The 15,620-nt window shown below is 42.4% G+C and overlaps 1 non-coding gene across 1 annotated transcript; it reads right to left on the reverse strand.

Moving 5' to 3' along the window:
* Window positions 1–1,362: 1,362 nt before the first annotated feature.
* On the reverse strand, window positions 1,363–1,472 carry LOC130036276 (U6 spliceosomal RNA). The gene has a single exon (XR_008794328.1). It is a non-coding gene; the product is annotated as a U6 spliceosomal RNA (small nuclear RNA).
* Window positions 1,473–15,620: the final 14,148 nt, after the last annotated feature.

The following is a 15,620-nucleotide window of genomic DNA, read 5'->3' on the forward strand; positions in this document are numbered from 1 at the left end:
TTCTTCCTGACCCACCCATTGTTCAGCAGTGAGTTGTTTAGTTTCCAGGTGTTTTATTTGGTTCTACATGTCTGTGTGTGATTCACTACTATTCTCAATGCATCGTGGTCTGAAAAGATTGTTGATACTATTTCTATCTTCCTGATTCTATTGAGATATGTTTGTGTCCTAGCACATGTCTATTTTGGAAAATGTTCCGTGTGCACTGGAGAAGAATTTGTTATCTTTCTTTTGGGGGTATAAAGCCCTGTATAGGTCTATAAGTCCTTTCTCTTTTATTTTTTCATTCAAAGCCAATGTTTCCTTGCTGAGTTTTGTTCTTGCTGATCTATCCAGAGGTGATAAGGCAATGTTGAAGTCTCCCACTACTATTGTGTTGCTATCAATGTCCTCCTTAAAATCTGTTAGCAGTTGCTTTAAGTATCTAGCTGTTTCTTCATTAGGTGCGTATAGAGTTAATACTGTGATTTCTTCCTGTTGTATGTATCCCTTGATGAAGAGAAAATGATTTTCACTGTCCTTTCTAATCTTTTTCAGCCTAAAATTAATGTTGTCGGATACTAGTTGGCCACTCCAGCTTTTTTTAGGGAGCTGTTTGCTTGCAGGACTGTTTTCCATCCTTTAACTGTGAGTCTGTGTTTGCTCTGATTGTTCAGATGAGTTTCTTGTGGACAGCAGAATGTTGGTTTCAGTTTCTGGATCCATTTTGCCACTCTGTGTCTCTTGGTAGGTGGATTTAGACCATTGACATTAAGGAAGATTAATGTCATGGGGTTTTGTGACATCTTTCTGTAGGAGTTGGTTGTGTTTAAAAGTGTTTTCCTTATCTTACAGGAGCCCGTTTAGTCCTTCTTTTAGATTTGGTTTTGAGTCTATGAAGTTCCTGAGCTGTTGTTTATCTACAAAGTGGTGTATAATTCCATCAAATTTGAGTGAGTTTAGCTGGATAGCATATTCTTGGTGATGCATTCATTTCATTAAGTTTTTTCACTATATCCTACCATTGCCTTTGAGCTTGGAGGGTTTCCTCTGATAGGTCTGCTGTGAATCTAAGGGGTGCTCCTTTGTATGTAATTTCCTTCATTGACCTTGCTGCTTGTAATATTGTGTCTCTGTCCACAGAATTCATCGTTCTGACTATGATATGCTTTGGGGTGTTTTTTGTTGGGTCTCTTTTAGCTGGTACTCTCCTGGCTCCTTGGATCTGGATGTCTGCCTTCCTTAACTCTGGGAACTTCTCAGCAATGATTTCTTTGACTGTAACTTTTGAATTGGGGTTGTCTCCCTGTCCTTCTGGTACTCCAATGATTCTAATGTTGTTCCTCTTGGCATCATCCCCTAGGTCTCTGATTCTCCTTAGAGCCATTTGGAGGTCTTTTCCTATTGCTTGCGTGTCATCCTTGTGCAGGGGCCATTCTAATCTTCTCTGTATCATTCCAATTTTAGTATATGTGCTGCTGAAGTGATAGCACAGTGGTAGGGCGTTTGCCTTGCACGCAGCCAACATGGCCGACCCGAGTTCGATTCCTTTGCACCTCTCGGAGAACCCAGCAAGCTACCGAGAGTATCTCGCCTGCACGGCAGAGCCTGGCAAGCTCCCCGTGACGTATTGGATATGCCAGACACAGTAACAACAAAGTCTCCAATGGAGACGTTACTGGGCCCGCTCGAGCAAATCGATGATCAACGGGAGGGCCTTTACTTATTTACTTTACTTCCTATTGCTTGTTGTTCCCTATGGGATTTCTGTTGCTCATCTTCAAGCTCGCTGATCCTCTCTTCAGCTGCACTTATCCTATTGCTAAGGGCACTTACTGACTTTTTAATTTCATCTACTGAATCCTTTATTTGTGACACTTCTTTTTGTCCACAAGGGCTGGAGCTATAGCACAGCGGTAGGGCGTTTGCCTTGCATACAGCCAACATGGCCAGCCCGAGTTTGATTCCTCCGCCCCTCTCGGAGAGCCTGTCAAGCTACCGAGAGTATTTCACCTGCACGGCAGTGACTGGCAAGCTCCCCGTGATGTACTCAATATGCCAAACACAGTAACAACAAAGTCTCCAATGGAGACGTTACTGGGCCCGCTCGAGCAAATCGACGAACAATGGGAGGGTCTTTTTGTAGCTTTTTTATTTCTGCTCTCATTTCTTCCTGTATTTTCTCGACTATTGTTCTATTGTTTCTTTCATTTCTTCTTTTAGTTTTCTGCATATCTCTTCCATTGATTCTTTGAATAGATCCTTGAACACCCTCTGCATTTCATCCTGGAATTATCGAAGAGAGCACAAGGAGAACCTCAGTTGTGGTTTGGGATTCTTCTCTTCGTATTCTCCTTGTAGTGGAGATTCACGCTGTTTCTTCATGTTGTTTTGGTTGCCTAGAGGTAGAACCCTGAAATCACAGGTACTGTTCCCTCTTATCATGGGAAAGGATTTTGGATAAGGTTGGTCGATGGTAGCCACCCTTCTACCTTTCTGAGTTTGACCTTCTTCTCAATCAGTTGTTATTCTTTGTTTTATAACCGACATTGAGTGAAACTTTGGAGGAGGAGCTTTATAGTACTGAGATTGTACAGCTCATTTCAAACAGGTCTTTTGTTAGAAATGGAGTAGGCGAGTGGGATGTTGTTGTATTGTAGTACAGGTAGTCAGAAATTTTTGGTCGGTATTAGGTGACAAGGTATAGGATGAAAGTCTTGAGTGCTCGGAGTGGGAAATATAACTGCAGCCGTGTAAGCGGGTGCCCGCCCAGGAGAAGGCCAAGCCCACTTTTGGGAGGCCACTCCCCCTTTATAGTGGCCATGCCCCTAGCCCTTCCCAGGGTCACTCCCATCCAGGATCTTGGAATGGAGGAGGGGCGGTGGAAAGTCCCACGGACCTGGAGCTGCGGCAGGTGTCCCCCCGCTGGGGGCTGTGGGGTTCAGCAGGAAAAGGCACGGGGCTGGTGGGGAGGAGCGGCTCCTGGCTTGGGCTCCCCCTACCTACCTGGAGAGGAGGGGCCGATTAAGTGATGGATTGTCCCATGGAGCTGGAGCTGCGGCGGGTGTTCTCCCCGCTGGGGTTCAGCGGGAAAAGGCGGGGCTGGGGGGGGAGAAGCAGACCCCAGCTTGGGCTCCCCATACACATCTGGAGAGGAGGGGCCAATTAGGTGATGGACTCGCAAATATTATTCTTAATGATGAATAACTGAAGGCATTTCCTTTGAGATCAAGTAAAAGACAAGGATATTCAGTCTCCTCTCTTATTTATCATTGTAGAAGAAGCCCCAACAACAGCAATCAGGCAATAAAAGTAAATAAAGGGGTCAAAATATGATAAAAAGAAGTAAAATGATCTGTATTTGCAAATAACATGATTTATACATTTATATATTGATATACATGTATACATATACATATATATGAAGGCCCAAAAGAGTCCACAATAAAATTCTAGAAACAATAAACGAATAGAACAAAGGGGCTGGCTACAAAGTCAATATACCAAAATTGGTCATATTCTAATATGCAAACAATAAGATCAAGGGATCTAGCCACTCAAAATAGTGTCTAAAAGAATAAAGTACCTAGGATCTATTTTAACAAATAAATGGAAGATCTATAACTTAAAAGATTCAAAGCAATTAAGGAAGAAATAGATGATCACCTTGAAATGCAAAAATTATATGATCTTGGGTTAGAAGTATCAATATTGTCAAAATGATCATTCTACCAAAACTACATATAGATTCAATGCAATTCCTTTTCAAATTCAGGTGTTATTCAAGGAATTAGGATAGCCCATAAATGACCCTGAAAAACTAAAACCATAGTGAAAAATAAGAATGTAGGAGGTAATTTATTACCTAATTTGAAACTGTATTTATAAAGCCATAATGATCAAAATATAATTGCATTGAAATAAGGGCAGACTCTCTGACCAATGGATCACAATAGAATATCCAAGGAAAAACTCCCATACATATGGTCAGATAATATTTGAAAAGGAGTTGAAAGCATAAAATGGAGTAAATCCTCTTCAACAAATGGTTCTGGAAAAACTGAATAACTACAGGTAAACAATTTCAAACTGGATCCTTATCTCACAACTTACACAAAAGTCAATTCAAAGTGTATCAAAGACCAGACTAGAATCTATAAAATAAATATAAGAAAAATATAAGTTGAATGCTCCAAGATCTGGACCTTAAAGGTGTCTTCAATGAAAGAATGCCACTGGCAAAGGTAAAAGAATGAGAAGTAAACAAATGGGACTACATCAAATTAAAGAGATTTTGCATGACAAGAAAGATAGACTAAAACTAAGATAGCTAACTGAATGAAAGAAAATGAAACTAGGATAGATAACTTAATGAAAGCAAATATTTCCAGACAACACATCAGATAAGAGTAGATATACAGGAGTTATATACATATATATGTATTTGTATATATAATATACTACTCACAGAGATCAGCAGCCAAAATTTTCTTAAAAAATAAAAAAATGGGCAGAGAAAATGAACCAGGACTTCTCTGAGCATGACCAACAGACCGCTTACAGGCATGTGAAAAAATGCTCATCATCACTTATTATTAGGGAAATCCAAATCAAGGCAATGGGATACTATCTCATAGCAGGGAGAATGGCTTATATAAAAAATATAATGGGAAGAATCTGTGTTTGAGGGGGCTGTGATAAAAAAAGAGCTTTCATCTACTGCTGGTGGAAATGTTTGATTCAACTCCTTTGAGCTGCCATATAACCCTACACTTTTACTTTTAGGCATTTGCCCCCAGAAGAGAAAAACATTCATTCAAAATGATATATGGACACCATATTCATTGCAGCACTTAGAAAAACAGCTAAGATTCCTAATGTACCCAGATGTCTGACAATATATCAATGGATCATAAAAATATGTTGCTTATACACAACGCAGAAATAAGGAATTATGAAATCATGTAATTTGCTGCAACATGGATCTATCTGAAAGATATAATGTTAAATGTTAAAGTAAGCCGAAAGAAGAAAGATAAACACAAAATGATACCACTTAGATGTGATATTTTTGAATAACTGGGAGAGGAAATACAATAGTTTAAAGGGGTGATCAGGCTTGGCGCCAGAATATAGGGAGGAAAAGGAAAGATAATGGGAGTGGGAAATGAAGAGATAGATGAGAAGCACAAGGGATAGAGTGTACACCAGTATCGGTAATGAATTATAGAGCTAAATATTCAAACCACGAAATCAACAACACTAGAATCATTAGACTAAAAATTAAGTAAACAAACTTAGAAATGTGTTAGTTGAAATGGCAGCCTGGGGTGACAGAGGAAACTTGGGAACACTTTGGAGGGAAGATAAACCCGGTGGTGGGATTGATGATGAAACATTGTATGTCTAAAACCCAACTATGTATAACCTTGTAAATCACGGTGCTTTAAAAAAGTAAAATGAAGGGGGAACATATAAATACAGAGAAAATGGAAATAATGAAAAAATGCAAAAACTAAAAAATAACGGATTATTTTGTTTTTGCAGTTTGGAAGAATGCACCATTGTATGCTGGTGAGTGATGTAAACTCTATTGAAGAAATCGCTGTTTTCTAAGATATTTATTTTATTTTAGTATTAGGTATTTTAAATTAATATCTACTATACAAACAAACAAACACTGTCCTCCCGTTGTTCATCAATTTGCTCAAGCGGGTCCAGTAATGTCTTCATTTTAAGACTTGTTATTACTGTATTTGGCATATAGAGTCCGTCATGGGTAGCTTGCCAGGCTTTGCCATGCGGGCGAGATACTCTCGGTAGCTTGCCGGGCTCTATGAGAGGGGCAGAGGAATCGAACCTTGCTCAGCCAGGCTGGCTGCATGCAAGGCAAATGCCGTACCGTTGTGCTATCACTCCAGCCCATCTGCTATACACATAACATTTAATCTAAAAGTTAATAAAACTAAGAAACACACATTCCACAAATTCAATATGTGTTTCTTAATATATATTAATCCAAATGAAGAGTTTGAGGCATTTTATTTGTTTCTCATAACATATTTCAAAGGTAGGAAAAGTGTGCTCTAAAACTTAAGGGAACTATAACAAAAATAATGTACTTGGTCAGACAATCCACTTCCCATATTTACTTTACAACATTCTAAATAAATGATAGAAACTACTCCTGTGGGAACATTAAGTGAGTAAAGCATGGTAGGTCAGATATTGAAATTCTAAGTATATAAAATAATATTATCTTCATTAACTTTTTTAAATAATTATTTTAATATGTAGACCTGTAGCTTTATCTGTAATATAATATTCTCATGTTATTTTCAGATTGGAGGAAGGAAGAGTTTGATTTTGGTGAGTCTTTGATAGTCTAGAAGAGAACTGATATTAGATGGTTGCTCTTGGATGGTTATTCCCATAATGATAATTCTGAGTAGAAGTAATCAGACGTTCCAGAGAAATGGGACTCATTACAGAATCCGATACAGGATAAGTGAGACATTCAGGAATAACATGGTCCATATGTTTTGCAGTTAATTTTACCCTGGATGAAAGGACTGCCCATCTGAATCTCCATCTCTGTGAAAAAAGGGTGCAAGTAACCTGGCAAGAAAAAACTGAAGATGTACCTAGCTCTACAGACAGATTTGATTCTCTTATTGCTGTACTTGGTGGGCTGAGAATTACCGAAGGAAGATTGTACTGGGAGGTAGAGGTTGGGGATGCATATTCATTCGACCTAGGAATTTGTAGGAATGATGTACCAAGGAAAGGGCGCATCACCATATCTCCAATGAATGGTTTCTGGGCCATTAGACTGTATAATGGAGAGTACTGGGCCCTTACTTCTCCAGAAACTCAACTTTATCTGGAAAATAAACCCTTCAGTGTGGGCATATTCCTGGATTTGGAGAATGGGGATCTGTCTTTCTATAACATGTCAGATAACCACCACATTTATTCCTTTCAAAATATTTCATTCTCTGGTACCCTAAGACCCTTTTTCAGGCTCTGGTCATGTGAGTCAGGCTCCCTGACTCTTGTTCAGCAGAAGAACAATGTGGATGTTGCAATTCCTATTTCTACTTTCTAGGAGAAAAGATTATTTTGGGTACAATGAATATCAAAATTTTACCTACCAGTAATGAAGTATTGTTTTTTTTTCATTGTTACTGTTTCATTTTAAATATGAACTTTAGGGAAAAGACTAATTATCTATTTGCATATTAAAATGGGCTGGAGCGAGAGCACAGCGGTAGGGCGTTCGCCTTACAAGCGGTCAACATGGCCGACCCGAGTTCGATTCCTCCGCCCCTCTCGGAGAGCCTGGCAAGCTACCGAGAGTATTCGATATGCCAGACACAGTAACAACAAAGTCTCCAATGGAGACGTTACTGGGCCCGCTCGAGCAAATCGACGATCAACGGGAGGGCCTTTACCTTTTACCTTTACCATATTAAAATCTCTTTCATTCATCAGGTATAGGCTTCTGTAGTAATTACAATTTCATGACAAGCTGTGCAAATTTTAGGTTCCCCAGCCTCCCCTGCTAAATGAGACTTCATGGTGAGCAATGAATTATAATAAACTGGTATAATACTGAACTATACTTAATAATGTAAAGTGTTCTGCATAATTTATGGAAGGTCTTTAGAAAGAAAACTGTGTTTCTCACATTTTCTTGACTATATTCTTTAGTGGCTGTAGCTTTTCATGATGGGTAGGAATTCAAAAGCATTTCCTACAACATATGACAAGTTGCCAGTTAAAATATAATTATCCTCATACAAATAAATTCATGAACTAATTTTGTTTAATTAATGAATTCTTTAATTAAAAATAAATGTACATATTTAAGCCATTTGTATATTGTATTTTGTCATTTGCACTATGTTTTGTCCACCTTCCTTTAAAAGATGACTTTTGTCCAAAGAAACAGTGACCAAAATACAGAAAGATCCCTCAGAATGGAAAAGAATATTTACCCAATACCCATCTGATAAGGGATTAATATATAGGATATACAAGATATTAGTAGAATTGTACAAGAAGAAAACCTCCAACCCCATCAAAAAATGGGGAGAAGAAATAAACAGAAGTTTCCTCAGAAAAGAAATACAAATGGTCAAAAGGCACATGAAAAAAATTCTCCACATCGCTAATCATCAGGGAGATGCAAATCACAACAATAATGAGATATCATCTCACACCACAGAGACTGGCACACATTCAAAAGAACAAAAGCAACCAGTGCTGGCGTGGATGTGGGGGAAAAGGGACGCTTTTTCACTGCTGGTGGGAATGCCCACTACTTCAGTCGTTCTGTAAAACAATATGGACAGTTCTTCAAAAACTAGATATTAAGCTTCCATATGACCCCCAATATAACTTCTAGGAGTATATCCTGAGGATGCAAAAAAAAAACACAGTAGAAATGACATCTGTACATACATGTTCATTGCAGCACTGTTCACAATAGCCAAAATCTGGAAACAGCCCAAGTGCCCTAGAACGGATGACTGGTTAAAGAAACTTTGGTATATCTACACAATGGAATACTACGAAGCTACTAGGAGAGATGAAGTCATGAAATTTTCTTAGAAATGGATAGATGTGGAGAGTATCAGCTAAGTGAAATGAGTCAGAAAGAGAGGGACAGACATAAAGAATTGCACTCATTTGTGGAGTATAAAACAACATAACATGAGGCTGACATCTAAGGATAGTAGATACACGGGACAGGAAGATTGCTCCATAGCTTGAAGCCTGCCTCATGAGCAAAGGGGAGAAGGCAGCTGGTATAGAGAAGGGATCACTAAGAAAATAAGGCTTGAGAAATCGGTTGGGATGGAAGATGTGTGCTGAAAGTAGATAATGGACCAAACATGATAACCTCTCAGTATCTGCATTGCAAACCATAATGCCCAAAAGTAGAGAGAGAGTAAGGGGAATATTGTCTGCCATAGAGGCAGGGGGAGGGTGGGAAAGGAGGAGTATACTGGGGATACTGGTGGTGGGGAATGTGCACTGGTGGAGGGATGGGTGTTTGATCATTGTATGACTGCAATCCAAACATGAAAGCTTGTAACTATCTCATGGTGATTCAATAAAATTTAAAAATAAATAAATAAAAGGTGACTTCTGGGGCTAGAGTGATAGTATTTGCTTACCTTGCACACTGTCGACCCAGATTCGAATCCTGGCATCCCATATGTTTCCCCAATCACCGTCAACAGTGATTCCTGAGTGTAGAGCTAGAATACCCGGGGGTCGTCTCACCCTCCCTCCCAGAGATGAACTTCTAAGGGACTTATTAAAGGGAAAACCCTACTTTAATGGCAGATATGCACAGCTCAATTTTTATGTAAAAAGGAAGCATATGGAGGTAGACTGCAGAGGCTGGGTCCCTTGGCGTGGGGAGGGCTCTCACCCACCCCACTCTGGAGCGCCCCTAGTGAAAACAGCCTGGTGCGGAGTCCCAGGATGGACTATCAGATGAATTTTGTCAGCCACTTTAAATCTCACCCATGAGACAAGGAGTCAATATAAATAGATAATGGTATGGCTGGTGGGTGGGGTTGGCAGCTAACAAAGGGAAATCAACAACCCTTCTCTTTCTGTCTCTTGCTTTGACTCACACATACTCTCTAATAACACCAAACATTAGCTAAGTGGCATGTAAGCTGGCTGACTTGAACCATGAATTTTGCAAGGTCAGACTGTAGCTGAATTTCATGAAGACAATGTTCATGAGAAATGGACTAGTTCCTGATGTTCCATTTGTTCTGACAGAACAAACATCTCTGAATGCAGTAGTTATGTGTACCTAGGTAGAGAACTAATCGACAATCAAGAATCAGGGACGCTGTCTCATTTGCCAATGTGTCGAAAATCAAATGGGCCAGACATGTAATGAGATTTGAAGACGACCACTGGACTAGAGCTGTTACTGACTGGATCCCAAGGGACTTCAAAAGAACACCTGGCCGCCCATCTACAAGATGGTCAGACTTCTTTGTCAAGACCCTAAACAAATGGCTTGAGGCTCTTCATGTTCTTCGAGGGAACAGATGCCACTGGGCTACACTAGCATGCAACAGGAACAAATGGAGACGTTACTGGCATCCTCTCGAGCAAATTGATGAGTAACCAGATGTCAATTGATCAAGTGATTGTGAACAACTTTATAAAAATAAAATAAAGTTAAAAATAATAAATAAATTCTAGCACTCATGGTTCCCACAGCACTGAGAGAAACGAGAGAACATTGAACAGAAAGAAAAGATTGTAATGGAGAAGAAATTCATGTAGAAATTCCTAGAAAGATGAAAATGCAAGAGGAGTTGTGAAATTGTGCAGGCCAAGTGCAGAAATTGTTACAGTTGCATTTTTGCCTTCTTTATTACCATAGGAGTTTGTCAGACTGTGGCTTTTCTTTTTTATTCCTTTTCTTTTTAGAGAGTTGCTCACACAGTGCAGTATTTTAATCAAGTTTTTAAGTGATTATCACCTGAATCCAGAGTCATTTTTAATCAGAATCTTGGTATTTTGATCTAGTTGATAACAATCTCCCTAGTTAATTTTATGTATCTATAGGCAGAAATATGTTCTTCCAATGGTCTGTCACAAATCTTCAAATATTTGCTCTTCAGTCTTTCAGAAGGTTCATTGGACAGGTATACATGCTCATTACTTTCTTCTAAATACATATTTGCCAGCTTAAAAATCTTTTATTTTTCTAATTGCTCTAATATGTAATTTGTCATTATTTTATATCAATATATCCCCAGATTTTTATTCCTTTTTCATGGATATTATAATATTCTATTGCTTATAATTTATTCCATAAATTAAATTTTTGGTAGAGGGGAAGGTGTTAAGCACACCTTGTTGATGCTAAGAACTTGCCCTTGACTATGTTCTAGGGACCATTCTTCAAGGTGCTTAAGGGCCATATGAGGTGCCAGGACTGAATGAGGGTCAGCATTATGCAAGGCAGGCACCTTAATCTCTGTGTTAATGATAACGACTGTCAGTTTTAAGCACTGAAACACAGTAGAAATTTCTATATAGAAGGAATAAAAGGGTCTAAAGGTGGAATTCCTAGAACACCCTTGGTCTCAGAGTATAGGGACAATAAGGAAAGAAACATAATGGAGGGGGAGAAGAGAAAGATGAGAGTCAGTGGGGGACAAGGGCCAAAGGGATTCAGGTACATTGGTGGCATTAAGGAATGATAGAGCTTAAAATCCAAACCATGGAATCAACAACATTGAAATCATGAGACCCAAACTTTTTTTTTTCATTTCATCATCCTGTTATTCGTCGATTGCCTCGAGCAGGCCCCAGTAATGTCTCTTTCATCCTAGCACTGAGATTATATTCAAGGCTATTTAGGAGAATGAGACCCATCATTGTTACTGGTATTTGGCATATTTGGTACGCCACGGGGAGTTTGCCAGACTCTGCCCTGTGGGCAGGCTACATTTGATAGCCTGCAAGTTTGTCCAAAGTAGGAATAAGACAATAAGATGTCATTAAAAAAAAAAAAAAGTTCTGTTAAGATGTGACGCGGCAGCGAATGCGGCCGCGCGGTTCCAGTATCTGGATTTTATAGTCTCTGAGTCTTGGCCGCTGATGGGATTATAAGGCGCCAGTGGGCCAGGTGGTGGGTGTGACCCCCGCCTACTGGAATTTGGAGGATCTGGGTGGAAGATGCTCGACTCCAATTCGAGTAGGCTTGGAGGTATCGGCCCCGGAACCCGCGTGGCTTTGTCCCTCTGCCAGTACCTTCATGATTGCGGAGAGTGGTCTCAGCATGGTGGTGGCTGGTCCTGGAGGTCTTCGGCTGCCGGAGCCCTGGTCGGGGCGGGGAGGAAAGCTCAAACCGCTCCACTCCAAGGGGCTCCGGGAAGGAACACCCAGGCGCGGGGGCAGAGACTGCACTGTTCTCGTCCGGGATCTGGATTTTATAGTCTCTGAGTCTTGGCCGCTGATGGGATTACAAGGCGCCAGGGGGCCAGGTGGTGGTTGTGACCCCCGCCTACTGGAATTTGGAGGATCTGGGTGGAAGATCCTCGAATCCAATTCGAGTAGGCTTGGAGGTCTCGGCCCCGGAACCCGCGTGGCTTTGTCCCTCGCCAGTACCTTCATGTGTGCGGAGAGTGGTCTCAGCATGGTGGTGGCTGGTCCTGGAGGTCTTCGGCTGCCTGAGCCCTGGTCGGGGCGGGGAGGAAAGCTCAACCCGCTCCCCTCCAAGGGGCTCCGGGAAGGAACACCCAGGTGCGGGGGCAGAGACTGCACTGTTGTCGTCCGGGATCTGGATTTTATAGTCTCTGAGTCTTGGCCGCTGATGGGATTACACGGCGCCAGGGGGCCAGGTGGTGGATGTGACCCCCCCCTACTGGAATTTTGAGGATCTGGGTGGAAGATGCTCGAATCAAATTCAAGTAGGCTTGGAGGTCTCCGCCCCAGAACCCGCGTGGCTTGGTCCCTCTGCCAGTACCTTCATGTGTGAGGAGAGTGGTCTCAGCATGGTGGTGGCTGGTCCTGGAGGTCTTCGGCTGCCGGAGCCCTGGTCGGGGCGGGGAGGAAAACTCAACGCGCTCCCCTCCAAGGGGCTCCGGGAAGGAACACCCAGGCGCGGGGGCAGACACTGCACTGTTCTCGTCCGGGATCTGGATTTTATAGTCTCTGAGTCTTGGCCGCTGATGGGATTACACGGCGCCAGGGGGCCAGGTGGTGGGTGTGAACCCCGCCTCCTGGAATTTGGAGGATCTTGGTGGAAGATGCTCGACTCGAATTCGAGTAGGCTTGGAGGTCTCGGCCCCGGGACCCAAGTGGCTTGGTCCCTCTGCCAGTACCTTCATGTGTGCGGAGAGTGGTCTCAGCATGGTGGTGGCTGGTCCTGGAGGACTTCGGCTGCCGGAGCCCTGGTCGGGTCGGGGAGGAAAGCTCAACACGCTCCCCTCCAAGGGGCTCCGGGAAGGAACACCCAGGCGCGGGGGCAGAGACTGCACTGTTCTCGTCCGGTATCTGGATTTTATAGTCTCTGAGTCTTGGCCGCTGATGGGATTACACGGCGCCAGGGGGCCAGGTGGTGGGTGTGACCCCCGCCTACTGGAATTTGGAGGATCTGGGTGGAAGATGCTCGACTCCATTTCGAGTAGGCTTGGAGGTCTCGACCCCGGAACCCGCGCGGCTTTGTCCCTCTGCCAGTACTTTCATGTTTGCGGAGAGTGGTCTCAGCATGTTCGTGGCTGGTCCTGGAGGTCTTCGGCTGCCGGAGCCCTGGTCGGGGCGGGGAGGAAAGCTCAACCCGCTCCCCTCCAAGGGGCTCCGGGAAGGAACACCCAGGCGCGGGGCAGAGACTGCACTGTTCTCGTCCGGGATCTGGATTTTAACAATTTTAAAATGGTGCTTGTCATGGGAACAGTTGATAGTACAGTGGGTAAGATGTTTTTCTTGCACATCTGGTCTCCCCAGCACTGCCAGGAGTAATTCCTGAGTACAGAGCCAGGAGTAACTCCTGAGCATTTCTGGATGTGACCCAAAAACCAAAATAGATAAGAATAAGATAAAATAAAATGGTGCATATCAAAAAGCAAGCTCGAGGATTTGGGGTATGGTAGGGTACCTAGAAACATAGATGGAGGAAAGTTGATACCGGTCGTAGAATCAGTGCTGCATCATTGTGTGTTTAAAATCAAACTATGAATAACTTTGTAAATTATGGTGCTTTGATAAATAATAAATGAAAAATTATTCTCCCTGAAATAAAAATTATGTGTTTTCTCTCTCAAGGCTATGAAGTAAATACAAAGATTAACTAATTCATCTTTACTAACTCATCGGTTATAACATTTATTGCCATGATAATTTTTATATGAGGAATAAAGAACACTTGCATAACTTTTTAAAACATTGCCTAAAGCTATTTTCATAGGTCAATACATGTTCAAACGTCACCAATACTCTGACAAGGTATGAAAGAAAGAGAATGACAGAGAGAGAAGATATTTGATATCAGTAAAAAATAAAAATTATGGGAAGTAAATTAATGTATATAAATCAGCAAACTTTAGAAAATTATCTATAACCCATTATTTAGAAATTATTTTGAAAATATATGATTTTTGATTAAATTAACTAAAATCATAAAAGTAATAAACCTACTGATATTTTTTTCTGAATGTATTTACTAGATTTTTGCTTTATTATTTTTTTAAATTTTGGTTTGGGGGACACCCCCAGTAGTGTTCATGGTTTGTTTCTGGCTTGTCTTCAGTGACCAGTCATGGTGGCTCTTGGGAGACCATAGACAGAGCTGTTGATAAAGCAGGAGTCATCCAAGTATAAAGCAAGCACTGTAACTCCTATATGATCTCTACAGCATATAGGTTTGTTTTTTCACGCTGATGTACATGGTGCCAGCATTATTAACTTGCAATACTAAAATAAAGTGTTTATCAAAGACCTTGTTCTTTGAACATAAAAGGGACAAATGAGCATTCCTTACTTTGAACCATGATTTAATTATGTAACTGAAAACAAATTTGAGAGATTAAGTTATACCAGTGAGGCAGTATGTCATGATAGTTCTTGTTCTGCCCTTGAAATGGGTGATGATATGATGCTATAAAGATAGACTATGAACTCCGTGTTTTAAGCAAAGGAAGCACAGAATCTAAAGTATTATAAAAGTGAACTAACATCATATTCAGTTTCACGATCTGGATTTTATAGTCTCGGAGTCTTGGCCGCTGATGGGATTACACGGCGCCAGGGGGCCAGGTGGTGGGTGTGACCCCCGCCTACTGGAATTTGGAGGATCTGGGTGGAAAATGCTCGACTCCAATTCGAGTAGGCTTGGAGGTCTCGGCCCCGGAACCCGCGTGGATATGTCCCTCTGCCAGTACCTTCATGTGTGCGGAGAGTGGTTTCAGGATGGTGTTGGATGGTCCTGGAGGTCTTCGGCTGCTGGAGCCCTGCTCGGGGCGGGGAGGAAAGCTCAACCCGCTCCCCTCCAAGGGGCTCTGGGAAGGAACACCCAGGCGCGGGGGCAGAGAATGCACTGTTCTCGTCCGGGATCTGGATTTTATAGTCTCTGAGTCTTGGCCGCTGATGGGATTACACTGCGCCAGGGGGCCAGGTGGTGGGTGTGACCCCCGCCTTCTGGAATTTTGAGGATCTGGGTGGAAGATGCTCGACGCCAATTCGAGTAGGCTTTGAGGTCTCGGCCCCGGAACCCGCGTGGCTTTGTCCCTCTGCCAGTACCTTCATGTGTGCGGAGAGTGGTCTCAGCATGGTGGTGGCTGGTCCTGGTGGTCTTCGGCTGCTGGAGCCCTGGTCGGGGCGGGGAGGAAAGCTCAATGCGCTCCCCTCCAAGGGGCTCCGGGAAGGAACACCCAGGCGCCGGGGCAGAGACTGCACTGTTCTCGTCCGGGATCTGGATTTTATAGTCTCTGAGTCTTGGCCGCTGATGGGATTAAACGGCGCCAGGGGGCCAGGTGGTGGGTGTGACCCCCGCCTACTGGAATTTGGAGGATCTGGGTGGAAGATGCTCGACTCCAATTCGAGTAGGCTCGGAGGTCTCGGCCCCGGAACCCGCGTGGCTTTGTCCCTCT

Source organism: Sorex fumeus, unplaced genomic scaffold (assembly GCF_029834395.1).
Source record: "Sorex fumeus unplaced genomic scaffold, SorFum_2.1 ptg000063l, whole genome shotgun sequence".
NCBI classification, from domain to species: domain Eukaryota; kingdom Metazoa; phylum Chordata; class Mammalia; order Eulipotyphla; family Soricidae; genus Sorex; species Sorex fumeus.